Genomic DNA, 20573 nt, shown 5'->3' on the forward strand with positions numbered 1-20573 from the left:
ATAGTTTTGAAAAATGCTGGTGAGATTTCTTTCCCCTTTCATGATTGGTTTCTATGTAAGCGCCAATTTCCCTTTTATCCAAAGCATGGTATTGATGAGAAACAAACTTTTGGCGAACATCTTCACCTCTAAAAGAAGAAGAAGAGTAAAAGGAAGAGAAAGAAGCTCCTTGAGGGAGTCACCCTCTTTATAAGTGTAAGTACCATTCACTAGAGAGGTTCAATTATAGAGAAGTAGGAGAAAGAAAGAAGAAGAACAACCATTCTTAAGCCATGTATCATACACATTTGTACATATATAAATTGATTTTTTTAAAACAATTAAGTGAACTCAATTTCAGCATATCGCCTGTGCTGTTTAATGGTTCATCAAGTCCTAACTAAGAACATAAGATATGGTTTCATTTGTGCTCCAAATTCTAACCTCAAATTCAGCTTCTTCAGCCAACTGAGAAGTAGAATTCACCTGCAAAGCTTTGACAAAAGATTTATATTTTCAAACTATTAACATATATACTTCACGCATCATCATTAATTAATTTAGAGTGAATGGAAAAATTGTATCCAATGAAAAAATTAAGTGGAAATGAAGTCTGTGCATTAACTTACAATTTTGTCTCATCATGAGTTGTGCATTTGGTTGATAGGATTATTAATAGTACTGCAAATTAATTAATTACGGATTCTTTGAATAAGAAATCCTCAATACCATGAATAAGATGTCTATGGTTGCAAATGCTTATGTTAAAAAAAATCTTAGTCAAACTGAGACAGTTGAATTATTAAATACTGGATTTTCTAGTATGCTTTGATTATATATATATATATATATATATATATAATATAAAAGAACCAATGAACCAACTAATTAAAGGGCTTTAATTAAGTTCCATATAATTTTCTCAACTATAGGAAAAATTGCAGTGGAGTTTTAATCAGAAGAAAATAGAAGAAATATCTGTAATACTTGCAGGTATTTGGTCCAGAAGAAATAAAGCAGTTTTTGAAAATAAATTTGATAGTCCATGCATGGTTATTCATAAGGCTTTAGTAAACCTGAAAGTCTTTCAAGAAGCTGAGGAGGAAAAAGGAGAGCAACAGATTGAACCTGGCATGAGAGCTTTGATGGAACTGAGAGCTTCACAAAAATTAACTTTGATGCAGCAATGAATAAGGTAAAGCAGAAAATAGGTATAGGGGAGGTAGCAAGAAATCATGAAGGGGAGATCATGTTCTCTTTGTGTGCAGCTAATAACTTTCTTGGAAGTGTTGAGTTAGCTAAAGCAAGTGCTATGTGTAAGGCAATGGAAACATGTAGAAATCTGCAGTTAGAGAGAGTAATTTTTTCACGGGATGCACAAAAAATTATCGATGAAGTAAAAAAGGAGGCTGCAAGTGGATGGATGGGGCAACACCGCACACAATTACCATGTCATGAACACCACCAAGCACACATACAAGTCCAGCGTCCGATCATTTGTTAAACCCTTTTACAATTGGCAGCGGAAAATCCTTGTACATGCCATTAATGTCATGAAACCAATCAGATATTTGATATAAATATATATATGTCATGAAACCAATCCAATATAAAAAAAACCAAACTGAGGAATTTTATCAATGCAAAGACACTGATGGTGCCTACTAAGCCTTCTCTGAATTGGCTTGGCTTTCTTGGGACACAGATCGAGTCATCGAGAGGCAGGTACTTCTTCTTCTTTTAAACTTCCCACAGATCAAACTCCTTTTCCTTCTGCGAAATCACCGTCAACACCTGCGCAATCGACAACCACATTTGAATTGCCCAAGTTTTGAGAGCGCCTCTTGTGTTGTGGATATTCGTTGAATTCCAAGTTGCTCTCTTCATCATCTCGGTGTCTCTTACAAAGTTGGATACCATTCAATTAATCTACTGAGCACTCCCCAACTGTTAAACTCTCATTCTCTTAATGCTTATAGATTATGTGAACTCTGCAACTTTTAAACATCACTGCAGCTTCTTCATTGCTATCAGATATAAACCTCAGATTGTCTCCTGTTGGGTATCGTAGCCACTGCTCGATACATTCTAGAAATGAGTAATTTAGATATACATGATCCCAGTCTCCTAATAATTCAAAATTTTCTTCTACAAGCATGTTATCGTTTATAGAAACACAAATACCGGAGGGAGAGTCATCCGGTTTGGATCCAATAATAGCACAGAAAAAATTCCTATGATTTCATCCAAATACAAGGGCCCACTAATATCCAATTCACACGAATCTCTATTTGAAGGCTCCATAGTATGGCTAAACCAATCTGGAATCTTATTCCCTGGAAATATAATACCACATGAATGGTCCTGAATATGTTCCTGTCAAACATATATTGCATATTTTTATAAGCACTAGGCAATCCGCAAACAAAAACACCTACAAAAAACACAGAGAGAAATTGAGACATACCTCAACAAAGGAAGGATTTGGCGCCTGACTCCCTATATTTGCATCCAATTTATGGCAACCGGACAAATCAATCCATCTTAGCTCTCGCAAGCCACATGTTGTATAGAAATGAAATTTTGTTGATACTTTTGGGAATCTTTCCAAGGAGAAACAATCACGAGCATATAGCACATGTATATTTGGTGGAAGATGTAGAATTTCTTTAAGTTTCTCGCAATGCCACAGTTTGAGAATCCTCAATTCAACAAAGCTTTCAAGAACTGGAGGAAGGCTAACAATAACAATTCCAGATAGATCTAACTCTTGCAAAGTGGATGTGCAACAAAATGAGAACTCGTCAAGATACCAATAAAGTGACGACAAGAGTTGTGGTAGTAATTCATCACTTGATTCGGGTTCAAACCTCTTAATCATTCTGGATGTTGTTAGGTGTAGATTTTTAAGCCTAGTGAAGTACCCAAAGGATAAATTTATTTCTTCTTTTGCAAGATTTGTATAATTATCGAAAGAAAGACTCTTTAGATGCTGCAAGTGATCAGAAAATCTGATTGGGAGGCGCATCAGGTCCTTGTAGCCTTCTATATAAAAATGTTCAATCCCAGTGAAGCATCCATTAATACAGTCACTGACACAAAGCACCTTTAGATTTTGCAACTGATGAATGCTACTAGGCAAACACATAATTTTAGTGCATTGTTCCAATGGACGAAGGCAATTCTTTTATTGCAGTGCCCCATAATAAGATGAAACATAAATATTCCATTTTTCACTCGATTTCTTGAAAGTTTTGAAGTTTTGAGCAACTATGAAGTGTAAGGACTTGTAGAGATCTCAACTTGAGATGCCTTGGAAAACTTAGGTTGGAGCAGTGATAAAGACGCAAACGAACAAGCTTATCCAGGAATCCAATAGAATCATGAACTTCGACTAAGTTTTTACAACCCCTAATATCCAATTCTTGTAAATTTGAGCAACTTGAAAGATTTGAGATTTTGGTTAAGAACTTGCACTCATAAAATTTCATTACCGTCAAGTTCTGTTGAAAAACAACAAATATATATTAACCTTGAGGAAGTTCACATGATCACATGGGTTTAAAGAAAGGAAATATTGAAAGTAATAGTTGTACCTTAAATTGGCCGCTAATGTCCTTGATGCGGCCTCCATACATTTGAAAATCAATGAGCTTCTCTCTACGGAAATTGGATGGCAAAGATTGTAAAGAATAGTTTGACCAATCAAGTACTCTTAATTCATTAGAAATATAATTAAGTGATCTTCCAGAAAAGCATGCACCATGGCTTATAAAAAATTTGAGTCTTTTCATCTTTGCAAACGATTTGGGACTCAAGCATATCATGTCATGATCATCGCCCTCAGGCAGAACCACTTTTATCCTCTCAACATTGTTTGTTCCCTAATGAGACAATTCATAAGAGTGCCAGTAAAAGTATTTAATCACCTTCAAAATGTGTCATTATTAACTATTCATTCATATAAGACAAGGCAATATACTCATGATTAAAAAAAAAAAAAAACTCATTCTTGTCTTTGGAAAGGGATGATTATATATCTTTAAAGCACATTTAAGTATGATGATTTAATGATTCCCCTAGTTAGTTAAATACATTACTTTTATTTGGAAATATAAAAAAAAAATGATCACATTATCTTTCTATACATATATGATATTTTATTTAATATGTAGTTCTTTTCCACTTGTTATGAAAAGAAATTCAATACTTTTCATGTGAGTAAAAAGTGTTCAATTAAAAGAGATTTAAATTTAAGAACTTACTGCATTTTCCTCCAGTACATGGCGAGCATCTTCATAAAACCATAATCTACTACGTGCGTCTGGTTTATTGCGTGATTCCTTTCAGATAATTTCTCTGCCCATGTCTTGTAGCAAGTCATGCATCCACAATGTATTGTGAATAGTAATTGTAATGAGACACTTATCTTTAAGCCTTTTGATACCATTTTCCGGAGAGAAACCACATCTATCTAATATTATAACGACATAATTCAAGTGTTGTCCTTTGAAAAAAAAGCAATATCGAGGAAAATCTCCTTCTCATTACCATCTAATCCATCGTAACTTATACTGAGTACTTCTTGAATATTTTTGTTAGGAATTCGTTTATACTTATCCAATGTACTTCTCCAATGATTTATATTCTGACCCCTTAAATCTGAGCCTAGCACTTTTTAAACTAGTGGAAGGCCCTCAGCATATTGCATTCCTTGCTTAGAGAGTTCCACATAATCTTCAATAGGTTTGTCTTCTTCGAAAGCATGCCAACTAAAGAGCTCAAGAGCTTCATTATGATCCAACCTCTTTACTTCATATTTTGAATCACCTATAGAGATATTTAATAAATGTTGATCTCTTGTTGTTATGATGATTCTATTTCCTGGACCAAACCAATCACGAGCTCCAGCTAATGTTTCTAGTTGGACCAAGTCATCCACATCATCAAGAATTAAGAGAACCCTTTTAGATCAAAGTCTATGCCTAATTACATTGATGCCTTTGTCAGTATCATGACATTCCAAACTTATTCCCAAAATCTCATAAAGAAGTGTCTTTTGTAGCTGGATCAGACCTCCTGCTTTTGAAGTTTCTCTAATGTTTTTCAAGAAACAATTTCTTTCAAATTAATAAGAAATCTTGTTATAGACCTCTTTTAGAATAGTTGTCTTACCAATTCCACCAGTTCCAAATATCCCTACCATGCATATAATATCATTCCTTCCCATATTTAAATGTTGATAAATGTCTCATACACAAGCCTCTATTCCAACTCAATACGTAGCAACATTAAGAGGTGTACGATCTATCATTTTTCAGTCCACCCATTTAATGATATCTTGAATAAACTCTGATTCATCCCTATCAATATAAAAGACAAAAGAAATTTAAAAGAGTTAAGACTTTTCACTGTAATACACACATAAAGATGATTTAGTAACAATATCATTTTTTCTTTTTCTCTTCATATATTAAAAAATTATAGTAGTAGATTACCATGCAGTTAAAGTTCCATTCTTGAATTTGTCCCTCCCTTAATTTTGAGAAGATTTTGCTTTTGATTTTTTCACATTCTTCTGTTATGTTTCTCCCATAAACTTCATGTGAAATTAATATGGTAGTACGATATTAAAGGCCAGCATGCAGGTTGTTGCCAAGAAGTTGTCGACAAGTTTAACCCACTTCTCTATTATTATTTATTTGCAATAAGTACTCTATAATTGGACCTCTTGGTGATACTAATCTTGCATACTAATCAGATCGATCAGGATGAGCACTTCTTCCATGACCTTTCAATTAGGAGCTTCTTCCTCTCTCTCATTCTCTTCTTCTTCCATTCCTAGGTGGTCTCACGATGTATTCTTGAGTTTTAGAGGTGAGGATGTTCGCCAAAACTTTATTTCTCATCTATATCATGCTTTGCATCAAAGGGGAATCAACATTTGCACAGACAACAATATTGAAAGAGGAGATGAAATTTTGCCAAAACGTTTCAAAGCAATTGAAGGATCAATGATTTATATCGTTGTATTCTCTAAAAACTATTCAGATTCTAGATGGTGTTTAGATGAGCTATTGAAAATCCTTGAGTGTAAGGAAATGTTGAAACAAATTGTTTTACCCCTGTTTTACGATGTAGATCCGTCGCATGTACGACATTAAAAAGAGAGTTTTGGAGAAGCATTTGCTAGAGGTGAATATAAGTTCAAGGCTGATAAAGTAAAGCTTACAAAGTGGAAGGTAGCTTTAGAAAAAGTATCCAATTTGTCCGGATTCGAATTTGGGGACAAGTATTTTTAATGAACTGTGCTTTTAAATATATATATATATATATATGTTTATATATGATGTTCAAGAGAAGTTTATGGGGGAAAATTTAGACAAATCCCAAATCTGAGAGTTTGCAAATTGATGAAGATCATTATATGGTGCCATGCAAAACTATTTGATATTTTTCAGTTTTTCAGCATTGAGTTTTATGCATATTCTTGGCAACAACCTGCATGCTGGCCAGCAGGTCAACAAAAAAAAAAAAAACAAAGAAAATAATTTCCTAAAGGCTAGGCCGGATTTCTTTAATTACCTAAATCATACTTTTTTTTTTTTTAATTTTTTACGAGGACAGAACCCCTATTTTATTCAATAAATGATAAATCCTCACTTTAAGAGGAAAACCATGATAACAGGATCCATATTAGGACCACACAAGAAGTATCCATAGACACGACTATTACTAAGAGCACTCCTAATGAATGTTGTATGATGTATTTTTCTTTAAAATATAAAGAAATGTTGTCAAAATTGCCTTCCATCATATCTTCTATTTTAAAGAGATTTTACAGTATGCTATAGGAAAGCCACTACATTTGGAAGAACTTGTTCACACTTGTAAACGTTTTTTTGTTCATTTCTCACATATCCAGCAGAACCTGGAGGCGACGTAGTCATGGATTGCCATTGTCTAGGCAAGTGTTGGAATGGAGATATTTTTGATAATTTGGATATCAATTATTTGGTTGGTGGTGATATTTTAATATATATTGTTATTGTATAATTTTTATAATTTTTGAATTAATTTATATTTTGATTTAACTTATAAATTTATATTAATTTAAAATAGTACATAATTATATGACATTTTATATATGGAGATATTACAGATATCAAAAGATATGAAAATATCATTGATAGATAGATAAAATATTTGAAATGAATAAAAAAGATTAAAAAGTAAAATATTTTAATGATATGAAGAAAAAATAAATAAGCTGATATATGGTATATTGTAAAAGTCAATATGTAAAATTAAAAAAAAAAAAGTGGTTTTTGTGATATATTTTAAAGAATAAGATAGAGAATTCATTGAGAGTATTCTAATGGATGTGTAAATAGTGGAGGTTGAGTTTATCCATTCAGATGAGTCCTCGAAGTTTCCTCGGTAATTGCATAAGATTATTCCATATTTGGTTTTTCCCTTGATCACCAAATTTTGCCAAGTAATCGGCGAGGCGCTTCCTTCTTGGAAGATATGCTGAATCGAGTTACCACCTTCTCTGAAAATTTTCAAGACTTCATCCCAATAGTCTTCAAGTACCACACTCCGCATTTAGCACCGCAAATCCACTTAACCACTAGTAGTGAGTTGGTTTCAACCTACACCCCATTAATCCTTTGTTTTTGACAGATCTTTAGTCCATATAGGATAGCCCTTAATTCAGCCGCGTTATTCCTACCAACACCAAAGTCTACGGAGAAAGCAAAAATTAAATTACCGTTGGCATCTCGAAGGAGACTCGCGCCTGAAGCACCTGGACTACTGCTTCCGTCTGTATTGAGCTTATATCTCCCCTGCTGAGGCTTTATCCACCTGACCACTTGTGCACGTTTTAACTTCACTGGTATTACATCAATCAATGTTCAGACGCTTCAGCATTTCTTTATCCCCACGTACATGCTTCCGAAACCTTGAGGAGTCCTTCATCAACCTGGCCATCCAAAGTCTAACCGCCTGCCACACTTCTTCTATTGAATCCGTATTTTCTCCCATCTGTGCCCTGCATCTCCTTAGCCAGAGTCGCCATGTAATGATGGAGGGAAGTACAACCCAGCTTACTCCCATTTGAGATGACCGAGAGGTAAAAGATGAGTTCTAGCAAGAGAGAGAGCCTAAATAAGGGAATAAGAATGTAAGTGAATTGAGAGAGAGAGAGAGAGAGAGAGAGAGAGAGAGAGAGAGAGAGAGAGAGAGAGAGAGAGAGAGAGAGAGAGAGAGAGAGAGAGAGAGAGAGAGAGAGAGAGAGAGAGAGAGAGAGAGAGAGAGAGAGAGAGAGAGAGAGAGAGAGAGAGAGAGAGAGAGAGAGAGAGAGAGAGAGAGAGAGAGAGAGAGCAACACGTTTTGTTTTTGGATGTATAGTGGAAGATGACATTATGATCACCAAAACAATTATAACACAACCTGCTCAAGGCAAATTAAAGACATGACCTACATCCCATATTTGTCAACTGAAGGGTTGACATAAGATAACCATACGAATGTAATAATATAACTATACTTGTCCCTTTAACAACATGAAACTTTGAGTTCTAAGAAAAGAAAGAACTTTTGTGCTGAAAGTTTGACATATCTATGCAGAAACTTTAAAGTCAAACCATTGTAGGCTCATATCAGTTGTAAGCGTTTAGCACACATCACCACCATTATTGTTCTAATCATATTTCAAATGTTAAGTTTGAGTCCAACCATCCTGGAACTCTTTTATTGAAATGAATCTGTAGTTCAAGCAACCAATTGGCATCAATGGTCTCTTGACAAAATGGCCCTTCCTTCCCTTATAAGGTCAGAGGGTAAGGTCACATAGGTTTATTTACCTATTGAAAAAAAAAAAAGGAGAAATTCTAGAATCAAGTGACACATGTCATAAAACCTGTTACTCTCGGTATCAGTTTGTACATAATACAAAGAGAATTTCAAATATAAGGATGAGAAGTTGGGAAAAGAAAACCTAGGAATAAGAAACGAATGTTGCCCTATATATAGTGGAATGCAGAACATGTTCATTTATCTGAGCACCTATAGTTTCGATAAAGATTTGTACAGTTGAGCTCTGTACTACTTGAAGCTTAGGCTAAATTAAACCTTCATTCCAATTACCCGGAGAAGTACATGTTTGAAATGCCATCAAACTTACCACTAAGTCATGCAATGATACTTTCACATTTGAAAGCATGATTTCACAGTTATATGCCCGCCGGTGGTCAATCTGCAGAAGTGATAGCATTACATGAACTCTAGATATTGATCTGCTCTTCATAAAAACTGTAATTTGGCCAAACAAGATAAATGTGATAAGAAAGTGACGCTAATAAGAACAAAAATATATTACATCTCTATACTGCAAAGCCTCCCCCATCACAGAGGCAACTGCTAGCACCAAGTCACTGACCAAACCTCTCAACCAAACCGGCTTAACATACTCCTTTTCGACGGATTGTTCATAGCCTTGAGGTGGTGAATTGGAAAGGAAGGTTGCGCTTGTAGGGTGATAGGCCACGAAGGTCAGCCAGAGCTCCTCGGCCGAATCCCAAATACTTGGGATAAAAGTAGAACGTAAATTGCCATTGCATGCAGCATGCAGATGGACGTGATAAAACAACAAAGGAGTTAATGGCACGTGAAGAATGAATGGGGTGCAATGGTGTGGACTGGGTCAGTAGACTGGGTCACTTGCAGTTGCACATTTTACGTCGTTTATTTATTTCTGTTAGTTTGTTTATTTTACATGTTAGTTTGTTTATTTTACGTAAGTCGCATGACCTACTTTTACGTGTGTTTCAGTTCTGTAGCTTTAGCTACCCGTTTGCTTGTATTTCAGATTTTTGTACCAGGCTTTACATATTTAAAGTAGCCGCAGTTATCAATGAAGGGTATGAAAAAAATCATTGTTATTCAAACATTGCGGTACTTTCTCACCCGAAGAGAATTTGTTATTTACTTTTGTAATTTCTGAGTTGGGACCTATCATTGGCCTCAGAGCCATGTTAATATGGGAACCAATAAAGAGAGAATTGAACATCTGGAGGCTGGGCTCGGTGAAGTTCAAGAGGGGCTACACCAGATGGAGCTAGGCATGGTGGATCGACTGTGGCATGTTGAAGAGACTCTTAACCGTCTCTCTGATGTGCTCCTTGCAGACCAAGAACCTCCACACCAGGGTATTCAATACCGTGAAGGTCAAAATGGGGGACGGTGATTGAGCTGAAATATTGCACATTTTAACTATTTAAAACCAATGTATTTTAAATTCATCATGACATTATTATTGGTTTTAAATGGAAAAATGGTTAAAATGAATAAATCAAAGTTGTGATTTTAATTGATTAAAAGCATGAATTTATGCTTGAATTCTACCAACTATTGATTACTGTGCATTCTGATCTTTTCCTCTAGAATTGAGAAACAAAATAAACTGAACTAGGTCGATATTGGAATGGCTTCACATGTCTTCATTTTCGTGATCACAGTTCATTGGACACATATTTTTGCTCTTTGTGCATGAGTTATGAGTTCACATACTTCAAATATATGTTTATTTTGTTTATCTTGCATGTTTGGTTATGTCTTTCTCTCCTATTGATTCTCTACTTTTCATTTCCATTTGTTCATGCAATGCCTATTCCAGGCCTTTGTTCTACAACAAAAAGGTGATTTAATGAAGATATCATGGATCCAAGCATATATGGTGATGAATATAGGCTTAGAGCTTCAAGAGACCAAGTTTAATCAAATCCAACAAGAAGTTTTTGTGTCCACCGAAACTATATGAAGAAGAAGGCTGCTACTCTCCACCAAATTAAATATTAAAAAAGTCATAAAAGGCTGCTTCCTTTCCATTGAATTAGACAATCGAAATGAAGGAAGAAAGAAAAGAAAACATGTGACAAATTGAAGAGAAGCCGGCCTTGTTGAAGGGTGAAGAACATGTGATGAATTTTGGCTGAAATTGATTGGAAGAATGAGTTTGCAACTTGGGGCAGCTATTTATATATATATATATATATTGCTGGATGAAGAAAAGAAAGGAGAGATGCCTTGCTTGACTCTTGAAAAGAAGTCGGCTGCTTGAGTTTGCAATCAAAGGAAGAAGCCGTGCTTGAGTTTGCAATCAAAGGGAGTTTGGCACCTACTTGACATATATATATTGATGGACGGAATGGAGACATGTGCTGGAATGAATTGTGAGGGAATTTGGACCGGTCAAAGCAGTAGGTGAATGAAGGAACATGTGCTGAAATTGAAGAAACAAATTGAAGAAACCGAACAAAGAGTTAGGCAAGAGTTAGGCAAGAAGTTAGGCATGTTGGACTTGGTTGTTTGGTTTGAATTACTAAACCAATTGAATAAAATAATTGAAGAGGAAAACAATGGAAGACACGGCAATTGAAGAGGAATGCAATGCAAGACACAAAATAAAGAAAGAGGAATGCAAGGCCGAAAATGAGTGTGAAAGCAAGATTGAAGATTTGGTTGTTGGGTGTGAATGCAAAACCAATTGAATGAGAGATGAAGTAGCCAAGATTTTTGGCTATAAAAGGAGGTGCACACCGAAGCTTAAGGAGAGAACATTTTTAGAGTACAATTGAGTACAATTGAGGACAACTCAATCTTAGAAAAACACTTGTCAACACACAATTTTCTGCTATTTACTTGAAAGAATTAGCTCCTTTTTGTTTTAAGAAATTTTGTTTCTCCTTTTAAGTTTCAAAGCTTTGTTGTTTTAGCATTTTTTTTAGTGCATTAATATTTGTTCTAGAATTGTATTTCATTGAGTGTAATACCTTAATTTCCATTAAGTTACTAGTTTGTTTCATTTCTAGTTTGTTTCATTACTAGTTTGTTTCATTAATAGTTTGTTTCATTATTAGTTTGTTTCATTACTAGTTTGTTTCATACAATAAAAGGAATTGTTTTAGAAGTTCTAAATTGATTGTGTTACCTTAATTTATTGCAAGAAAGATTTGATTTTAAGCTTTTGTTTTTGTTTTTGATTTTTCTGAATATCATACGTGAAGAGCAGAGGAATTGTTCTAGAGTTTTTATACGTAAGAAATTGTTCCTTTTCGTTTCGAATTTCAATTGAATCGTGAAAGGACGTTTTCGTTTAGACTTTTCGTTCCCTATTTTATTTAACTTCAGTTTAAAGTTTATAGAATACTTTTGAGTTTCTGTTTACTTATTTCGTGTTATTTATTTCTCTTACTTCTTTAAGTTTTCATTTAATAGTGATTACAATTGTTATGTGTTATTTTGAGAATCCGTAATTTAATTACAAAGATGAAATCTAGAATCTTGGTTTTAGGCATTTTTAATTTTCAGTTCATGTTTTGTCAATTACTTTCTAATTTAGTTTAATGCTTAATTTAGTTTTATTAGTTTCTTAGTTTAATTTATTAGTCTTTTACATTCCAATCCAACAAACAAAAAAATTCAAAAGACATGAATCTAGTCCATGACTAGTACCCTTTTTCATCCATTGCATATACCATCATATTATTTTCTCTTTGTGAAGTTTTTCACATTTTTTCAACGAATTTAATTTTAAGCAACTTTCCCTGAGGAGACGATCTAGGAATTTATTCCTAATTATTACACGACATCCTCCTGCACTTGGGATAGCATTAGTGCTACTCATTTTTGAGTGAGTCAGACAGCTTGTGGTATCCTCCAAAACGACAAAGTTAGAATTTCCACGATTTTCAGGAGATGATTCGACGGAGTGGTTCAACCGTGTGAACCAGTTTTTCGAGTTCCAAAACACTCCCAACACCCAAAAGGTTTCTTTAGCATCTTACCATTTGGAAGGAGAAGCCAACCAGTGGTGGCAATGGATTCGCAGGACTTTTCAAGAGGAAGGTCGAGTTCTTTCATGGAGCGATTTTGAAGAGGAACAATGGGCACGCTTTGGACCTTCGGATTGCGAAGACTTTGACGAAGCTTTGTCCCGAATTCGCAGACGGTTTCCCTGCATGATTACCAATGAGAATTCGAGCAATTAGGCAACCGGGTCAGAGGCTAGACACAGAAGGCACTTGCAGGCACCTTCATGGGTGGTTTGAAGACAGAAATTTCGGATGGAATCCGTATGTTTAAACCATAGACTTTGAAAGATGCTATACGTTTTGCAAGGATGAGAGATGAACAACTAATGCGACAAAGGCAGTTCTTACGATCTACACCACCAGTACGAGTTCCCCCAGCTCTCCCACCAGCAAATTGGATAGCACTAGTAGCACATGTCGCTCCAGTTCGGCGGCTGAGTTGGGAGGAAATGCAGCGACGTCGTCTTCAAGGATTATGTTTCAATTGTAATGAGCGTTTTACCGTAGGTCACAAATGCCAGGGGTCTCAGTTGCTCATGTTGGAGGGATACGAGGACGGTAATGATGTTATCTATGACGACGTAAATGAAGGATGAAATGCAAGAGTACACCAGGAGGAGAATCTCGAACCTGAGATTACGTTGCATGCATTAACGGGTTGGTCAGCTCCCAGGACCATGCGGATAGCTGCTAGGATCGGTTCCCATAACGTCATCGTGTTAATAAACAGCGGGTCAACTCACAATTTCATTAGTGAGTGAATGGCCAACGGGTTACGACTACCAGTGGTGCCAACCGAGACATTCACCGTGAAAATAGCTAATGGCGATAAACTGAAGTGCCAATGGCATTTTGAAGAGGTACGGGTAGACTTACAAGGCACTATTTTCTCCTTAACTCTCTATTCCCTTCCTCTTACAGGGCTGGATCTAGTCTTGGGAATCCAATGGCTTGAAATGCTAGGTTCCATGGTTTGCAACTGGACGCAGTTAACTATGGAATTTCTTTGGGAGAACCAGATCAGGCGGTTGCAAGGGGCCTATGGTGAAGCTATTCAGACTGCATCACTGAAGGAGCTGTCCAAAGAGGCACGCCAGAACCATACTATTTTTGCCGTATGCCTACAAGTCAGTACGCGAGAGTCACGCGAAGAAATACATCCTGACATGCAGGAATTAATACAAGAGTTCTCGGAATTATTTAACGAGCCTTCAAGTTTGCCGCCCATCAGAGAAGTCGACAACTGCATTTCGCTCAAAGAAGGAACTGAACCCATTAACGTCCGACGTACCAATATGCATATTATCAAAAAGAGGAGATTGAAAAACAAGTCCAAGATATGTTAAACTCAGGCCTCATTCGACCCAGTACAAGCCCCTTCTCATCACCGGTTTTATTAGTGAAAAAGAAAGATGGGAACTGGAGTTTTTGCACAGACTACTGTGCACTTAACGCAGCCACCGTGAAAGTCCGCTTTCCCATTCCCACAGTAGAGGATATGTTGGACAAACTCCATGGGGCATCGTATTTCACCAAATTAGATCTACGGGCTGGGTACCATCAGGTACGGGTGAATCCTCCGGATATTCATAAAACCGCTTTTCGCACTCATAATGGACATTACGAATATTTGGTTATGCCTTTCGGCCTGTGTAATTGTAACAGCCCGCTAGAAATTCAATCGTGGAATTTCTATTGACTTTAGGAACCTCGTGAAGACTCTATAAGCTTTCACGAATCCACTTGAAATTCCCAACGTACCCCTGTAAAACCACGAAATTGTCTACCAATTTCCTTGAACAAATAAGTTAGATCTCAATTATCAAGATTATGAAACAAATCAAATACTTTAAAATAAATAATCAAACTTGCAAAACACAATGATTGGTTACGAAGGGAAACCCTTTAAAGAACTCTTTAGAGGTAAAACCCTACGGGGCAGCCAAACCCAGGAAAGTCAATCTTATTATTTGAAGAACAATTACAAGCAATAATCAATTACAAAACCTTTGCAATTAGACTCTCTTACTTGCCTAGACAAACGACCCGTTTGTCTTCTACCGCAGTAGCAGCCAGAACCTCTGGCGATTTTCAAATGTTGACTTCCCTTCTGGAACTCCAGAGGCTGAAATCCAATCGATGTTGCTTCACACTCAAAGCACGATCACACTCAAGAAGATATGAAAAATCTCATGAAAATTCTCAAGTGAATTTTCTCTCATAAACGCTCAGAATCTCCTCTGTAAAATTCGTGGCTTGAAGTCCTTGAAAAGATACAAAACCGAATCCCTTTAAATAGAAAGTCTGGAAAGAGTTCTAGTCGCAGTAGGACTCTGCTGACGGTTAGCAATAGACGCGAAAACGTGTTCCGACGGACTGCTAACATTTCGCGATAATATCTTCTGTTATTGACTAAACTCTATTCAAAAGAGTTCTAGTCGTAGTAGGACTCTGCTGACGATTAGCAACAGACACAAAAACGTGTTCCGACAGACTGCTAACATTTCGCGATAATATCTTCTGTTTTTGACTTAAACTCTATTCAGATTTCTTCTTGATAAATACCAATCTTCCAGAACTCGATTTTAACCTCAAAGACTTATCTAAACAACACCTAAGACTTCTAGATAGACTCAATATTGTTTAGATACAAATCAATACTTATTTTACATTTATCCAAATTTAATCAAATAATGATAAGATGAACCTTATCATTCATCCAAATTTAATCAAATAATGATAAGATAAACCTTATCATTTAGTCATCTAATCCTAGCCAATTTTTGCCTTTACAATCTCCCCCTTTGGCGGATTGGTGACAAAACCAACTTGATGAATGTCTTGCATATACAATCTTCCCTTTGATGGATCGGTCACAAAACCAACTTGATGAATGTAGTGTGTACCTAAGACAAAAATAACCAGCAGACCAAGATCTCGTGAAAAATATCTTAGTACAGTTATGATAAGAAATGACATAGAACATTCCTTGAAACTAGTCCCAATAATAATCAAAGGTTAGATGTAATGTAAACCGATAAAAAGAAAGTGTTCTAGTCATCATCAATAACCATGTTCAATACTTAGTTCTCCCCCTCAATATTCTGCTGCTCCCCTTTTTATTTTCAGCAAATTCATTAAACTCCCACTTACTCAAACTCCCCCTAAACTTCATAATATCAAGATATTCCAATTTGTTTTTCTCCCCCTTTTTGTCACTAATCTGACAAGACACAAAATAGAATAAATATCACTTATGTGAGTCAAGATGAAGATACTAAGAAATGATGAACAACTCACATGTGTCTCAATTTTTCATGGATTAAATGCACATGATGTATGAGCATGAATGTATGTTTAAACAATGAGCAAATGATTGAGACAACTTGGTTGAGACAAAAAAAAAACAAACACTTGGTGGGCATACCATGAAAACCGAATGACAAAGATCAAGAACCCACTCAAAAAACGTCCTCAATACATGCATAGAGTAGATATAACAAAAAAAAAAAAAAAGCCAATTGAAATTTTTTTTTTAATTTTTTTTTTTATAAAAAAAACAAAAGGGCAAGTAACGTGCCTAGATGCATCTTAATTCAAACATAGTGTAACTCACAAAACAAATTCAATAGAGTACACCCTCTTATTTGCAACAAACACTATGGATGTTCACTTCTCATAAGATCATCAATGTCAAAGTTCATGTGAGTGTGTGAGTGAGTATACTTATAACAAAGCATTTTTATGAACTCCTTTCTTCAATATCTTTTTTTTTTTTTTTTTTTGATACCTTTGTTCATGAAAGATAGCTTCTTATAGATGCTCACAAGAGTTTGTTGCTTCACCTTAAAAGTCAAACTTTATGCTAGGGCCTAGATACATGAGCATCTCCTCTTAAACACTAGTTTGTACACCCCCTTTTTGTGTTCATGTTTGTTGCTCATCTTTTTCCATAATGATTAGAGCAACGATTTTTTCTATAAGAACTTTAAGGTGGTAGACCGTATAGGGTGTTTGTCTTTTTCCGCAATGAATTAACACCGACTTTTTCTATATGGATCAACTCTTTGTGTTTGGCAAGAGGAGAGCTTTTTATTGATGTACTAGGTTCAACTAGTATTAGTCAATTCAAGGCATGAACTCCCTCTTTGATGAGTATCTCATTAAATGATGTGAACTTTAATTATAAAAAAAACATACATATAAGTTTCTCACTGTGCATTGAAAATGAATTTTGCCAAGATAATCCATAGGGTTAGTATGCACAAAGTGAATTGCACAAAGTAGAGAGATGCATAGGTTCAAGAATTTATTAAGTGAGGACACAAATGCTCAAACTTTGACATATCAAGCACGCACTTTTCTTAAAGAAAAGTTTTGAACCAAACCAGAATTTTTTTATATTATATTTTTCTTATTTAAAACTGAAAAACAGAAACATAAAACAAAACAAAAAAAATAAAATTCATGTCCTAGGCTAATGCAATAATATAACGGATGCAAGAACATGCAAGTAATCCTATCCATTAATGTGACATGGCATTCTCTTTGACCACCCACTTTGCTTTAAATTTTGGCCTATTCTTTTTATCAACATCACTTTGTATGATTTTTTCTTTATTTTGAAAGCAAAAATCTGCTATTTCACCAATTTTGAGACTTAAAAAATTGATTTTTTGACTCATATCACAAACTTGATTCTCTAGACTATTTCCTTTCCTTTTTGGATTTCATTCACATCCATTTTTCTTCACTTTATTCAAGTTAAAGCAATTTGGTCTTATATGACCAACAACACCACAATAATGACAAATAGGAATAAACTTACCTTTGCACTTACCTTGGTTGGGCTTCTTTGTCATTGATCTATCATGTGAGGCTCTTGGAACATGAGTTGTAGACACAGCCTTCTTTGGAATTTCCTCATCTTGACTTCCTTTAACAAAAATGATATCTTTTGATGAGGTGGCAGCGGATGATGAGTCTTTAAGTTTCATATCTTGGGAAGTCATATACCCCAAACCCGTGTGATCACAACTAGATTTTTGAATACTCAACATCTCTTCTAATTTTTGTGTTGCTATTTTTTCTTGAACCTTTTCCAACTCTTTTTCTAATGCAATTTTTTGATCCCTTAATCTTGCTATTTCAATATCAGAAATTTTGAATGCCTCAAACAAATTATTTTTCTCACTCTCCATATTAGTGAATTTCTTGTACAGCTTCTTGTTGAGTTTCTTTAATTTGATCACTTCTTCACACACATCATTGTAAGCTTCTTGTAAACTCAACTCATGATCATCCACAACTAGAGCAACCTCCGAATCACTATTGCCATCATCACTTTCAGATTTTGTCAGCTCAATATCAGAAAAATCATTAACAACAGTAGAAAAAGCCACAAAAGTATTGTCATAATCAGATGATGAACTTGAAGTTTCAGATTCTGAACTATCACTAAGTGTGACATTCAATGCTTTTCCTTTACTTTTCTTGAAATTTGGACATTCAATTCTTATATGACCATAACCAGAACATTCATGACACTTTACTTTATCATATTTTTCTTTATTCCATTTTTCAAAATAATTTTTCTTTGCAGAAAATTCTCTACCTCTTTTTTTCTTTCCACTATACTTTTTATTAAACATGAATTTTCTGAATTTTCTTACTATAAGATCTATATCCTCATTGTTAAGATTTTCTTCATCAGAAAAATCATCTTGATTTTCTTCTATAGTTTTTAAGGCAATAGACTTACCTTTTCTTGCTTGAGGAAGCGAAGATTCATACGTTTGTAAAGAACCTACCAATTCTTCTACCCTTATTGCATCAAGCTCTTTACTTTCTTCAATAGAGGTAACTTTGGGTCGAAATCTTTCAGGTAAAGACCTTAGAATCTTCCTCACGATCCTTGAATCCTCCACCTTCTCGCCGAGATTAAACCTGGAATTCACAATATCATTTAGTTTAGCATAAAAATCATTAAAATTTTCATCTTCCAACATTTTAATCTCTTCAAATTTTGAGATTAGCATTTGCAATTTTGAATTTTTTACTATTCTTGTGCCTTCATGTGTAACCTCCAAAATATCCCAAGCTTCTTTAGCAATCTCACACATAGAGATTCTTTTAAATTCTTGGGAGGATACCGCCATGAAAATAGCATTAAGTCCTTTGCTATTCAAATTGCAATTGTTGATTTCATCTTTTGTCCAAGCATCTATAGATGTCTCGGGTTTAGTCCATCCTCGTTCAACCAAATGCCATACACGTTCATCCAAAGACTTAAGAAAAGCCCTCATACGAACTTTCCAATAAGCATAGTTTTCCCCATCGAAGTATGGTGGAACGTATAATGACATCGACATGATCTACAAGGGCACGGATCACACTCGAATGAGTGAACCACGCTCTGATCCCAATTGAAATTCCCAACGTACCCCTGTAAAACCACGAAATTGTCTACCAATTTCCTTGAACAAATAAGTTAGATCTCAATTATCAAGATTATGAAACAAATCAAATACTTTAAAATAAATAATCAAACTTGCAAAACACAACGATTGGTTACGAAGGGAAACCCTTTAAAGAACTCTTTAGAGGTAAAACCCTACGGGGCAGCTAAACCCAGGAAAGTCAATCTTATTATTTGAAGAACAATTACAAGCAATAATCAATTACAAAACCTTTGCAATTCGACTCTCTTACTTGCCTAGACAAACGACCCGTTTGTCTTCTACCGCAGTAGCAGCCAGAACCTCTGGCGATTTTCAAATGTTGACTTCCCTTCTGGAACTCCAGAGGCTGAAATCCAATCGATGTTGCTTCACACTCAAAGCACGATCACACTCAAGAAGATATGAAAAATCTCATGAAAATTCTCAAGTGAATTTTCTCTCATAAACGCTCAGAATCTCCTCTGTAAAATTCATGGCTTGAAGTCCTTGAAAAGATACAAAACCGAATCCCTTTAAATAGAAAGTCTGGAAAGAGTTCTAGTCGCAGTACTAAGTTTATTACGTTTATTTTTGGAGTGAATAGTAACCTCGGTAAACGTACTAAGCACAGTGTTTTCAAAATCACAGTGTGAAATGTCCAAATTAGGTTAGCGATATTTTATTTGGACACTTGGCAAGATCTTAACCACACATAATGAATAGTATTAGATACTTGGCATAAAGAGAAACCATTAGATGGAATTGTAAAGGAAATCAAGGTGTGAGATCATGACACCTAAGCAAAATACACATTTGGAAAATATCTTAAGAATAGAGATTTAAAATACACATGGAAAGATTTTAGCCACCTTACTCTTCCAAGTCTACTCCACATTTGGAAAATATCTTAAACTGATTTTTGTAGATATTATTGGATAGAATATTTTGAGATAATCTTTTATAGATATTTTGGGTAGGAGAAAACTACACTCAACTCTCAACTCCAGCCTTATCATTTTCCTTATCTCGTCCATAAGCATCTCCAGCCATCACCCACGAACTTATCTTCATTTACACGTTCCTTTAAAAGAATATCAAACACTTTCTCTCGGACAGCTTTTAGGAGTTCTTTTGCATGCCCATTTCGAAGCTTTTGTAAGTGTTTTATCATAAAGTCTCCTTCATATAAGTTGTTCATTTTTTAGTGTAGTTTACGTGGATATCTTATTTTCCCCATTTGAATATCATTTGGTCAGTAAAATATTGTGTAAACTAT

The 20573-nt window shown here is 35.2% G+C and overlaps 1 protein-coding gene across 1 annotated transcript in view; it reads right to left on the reverse strand.

The window, feature by feature from the left end:
* Positions 1-2224: 2224 nt before the first annotated feature.
* The window catches only part of LOC122295451 (disease resistance protein RUN1-like), an 80617-nt gene continuing 62268 nt past the window's right edge, over positions 2225-20573 (reverse strand). Inside the window, exon 5 of the mRNA XM_043104481.1 lies at positions 2225-2355. The gene's annotated coding sequence lies outside the window, so the exon portion shown is untranslated. The remainder of the gene's footprint in view (positions 2356-20573) is intronic.

The sequence above is a fragment of the Carya illinoinensis genome, chromosome 15, assembly GCF_018687715.1.
Source record: "Carya illinoinensis cultivar Pawnee chromosome 15, C.illinoinensisPawnee_v1, whole genome shotgun sequence".
In the NCBI taxonomy this organism is placed as follows: domain Eukaryota; kingdom Viridiplantae; phylum Streptophyta; class Magnoliopsida; order Fagales; family Juglandaceae; genus Carya; species Carya illinoinensis.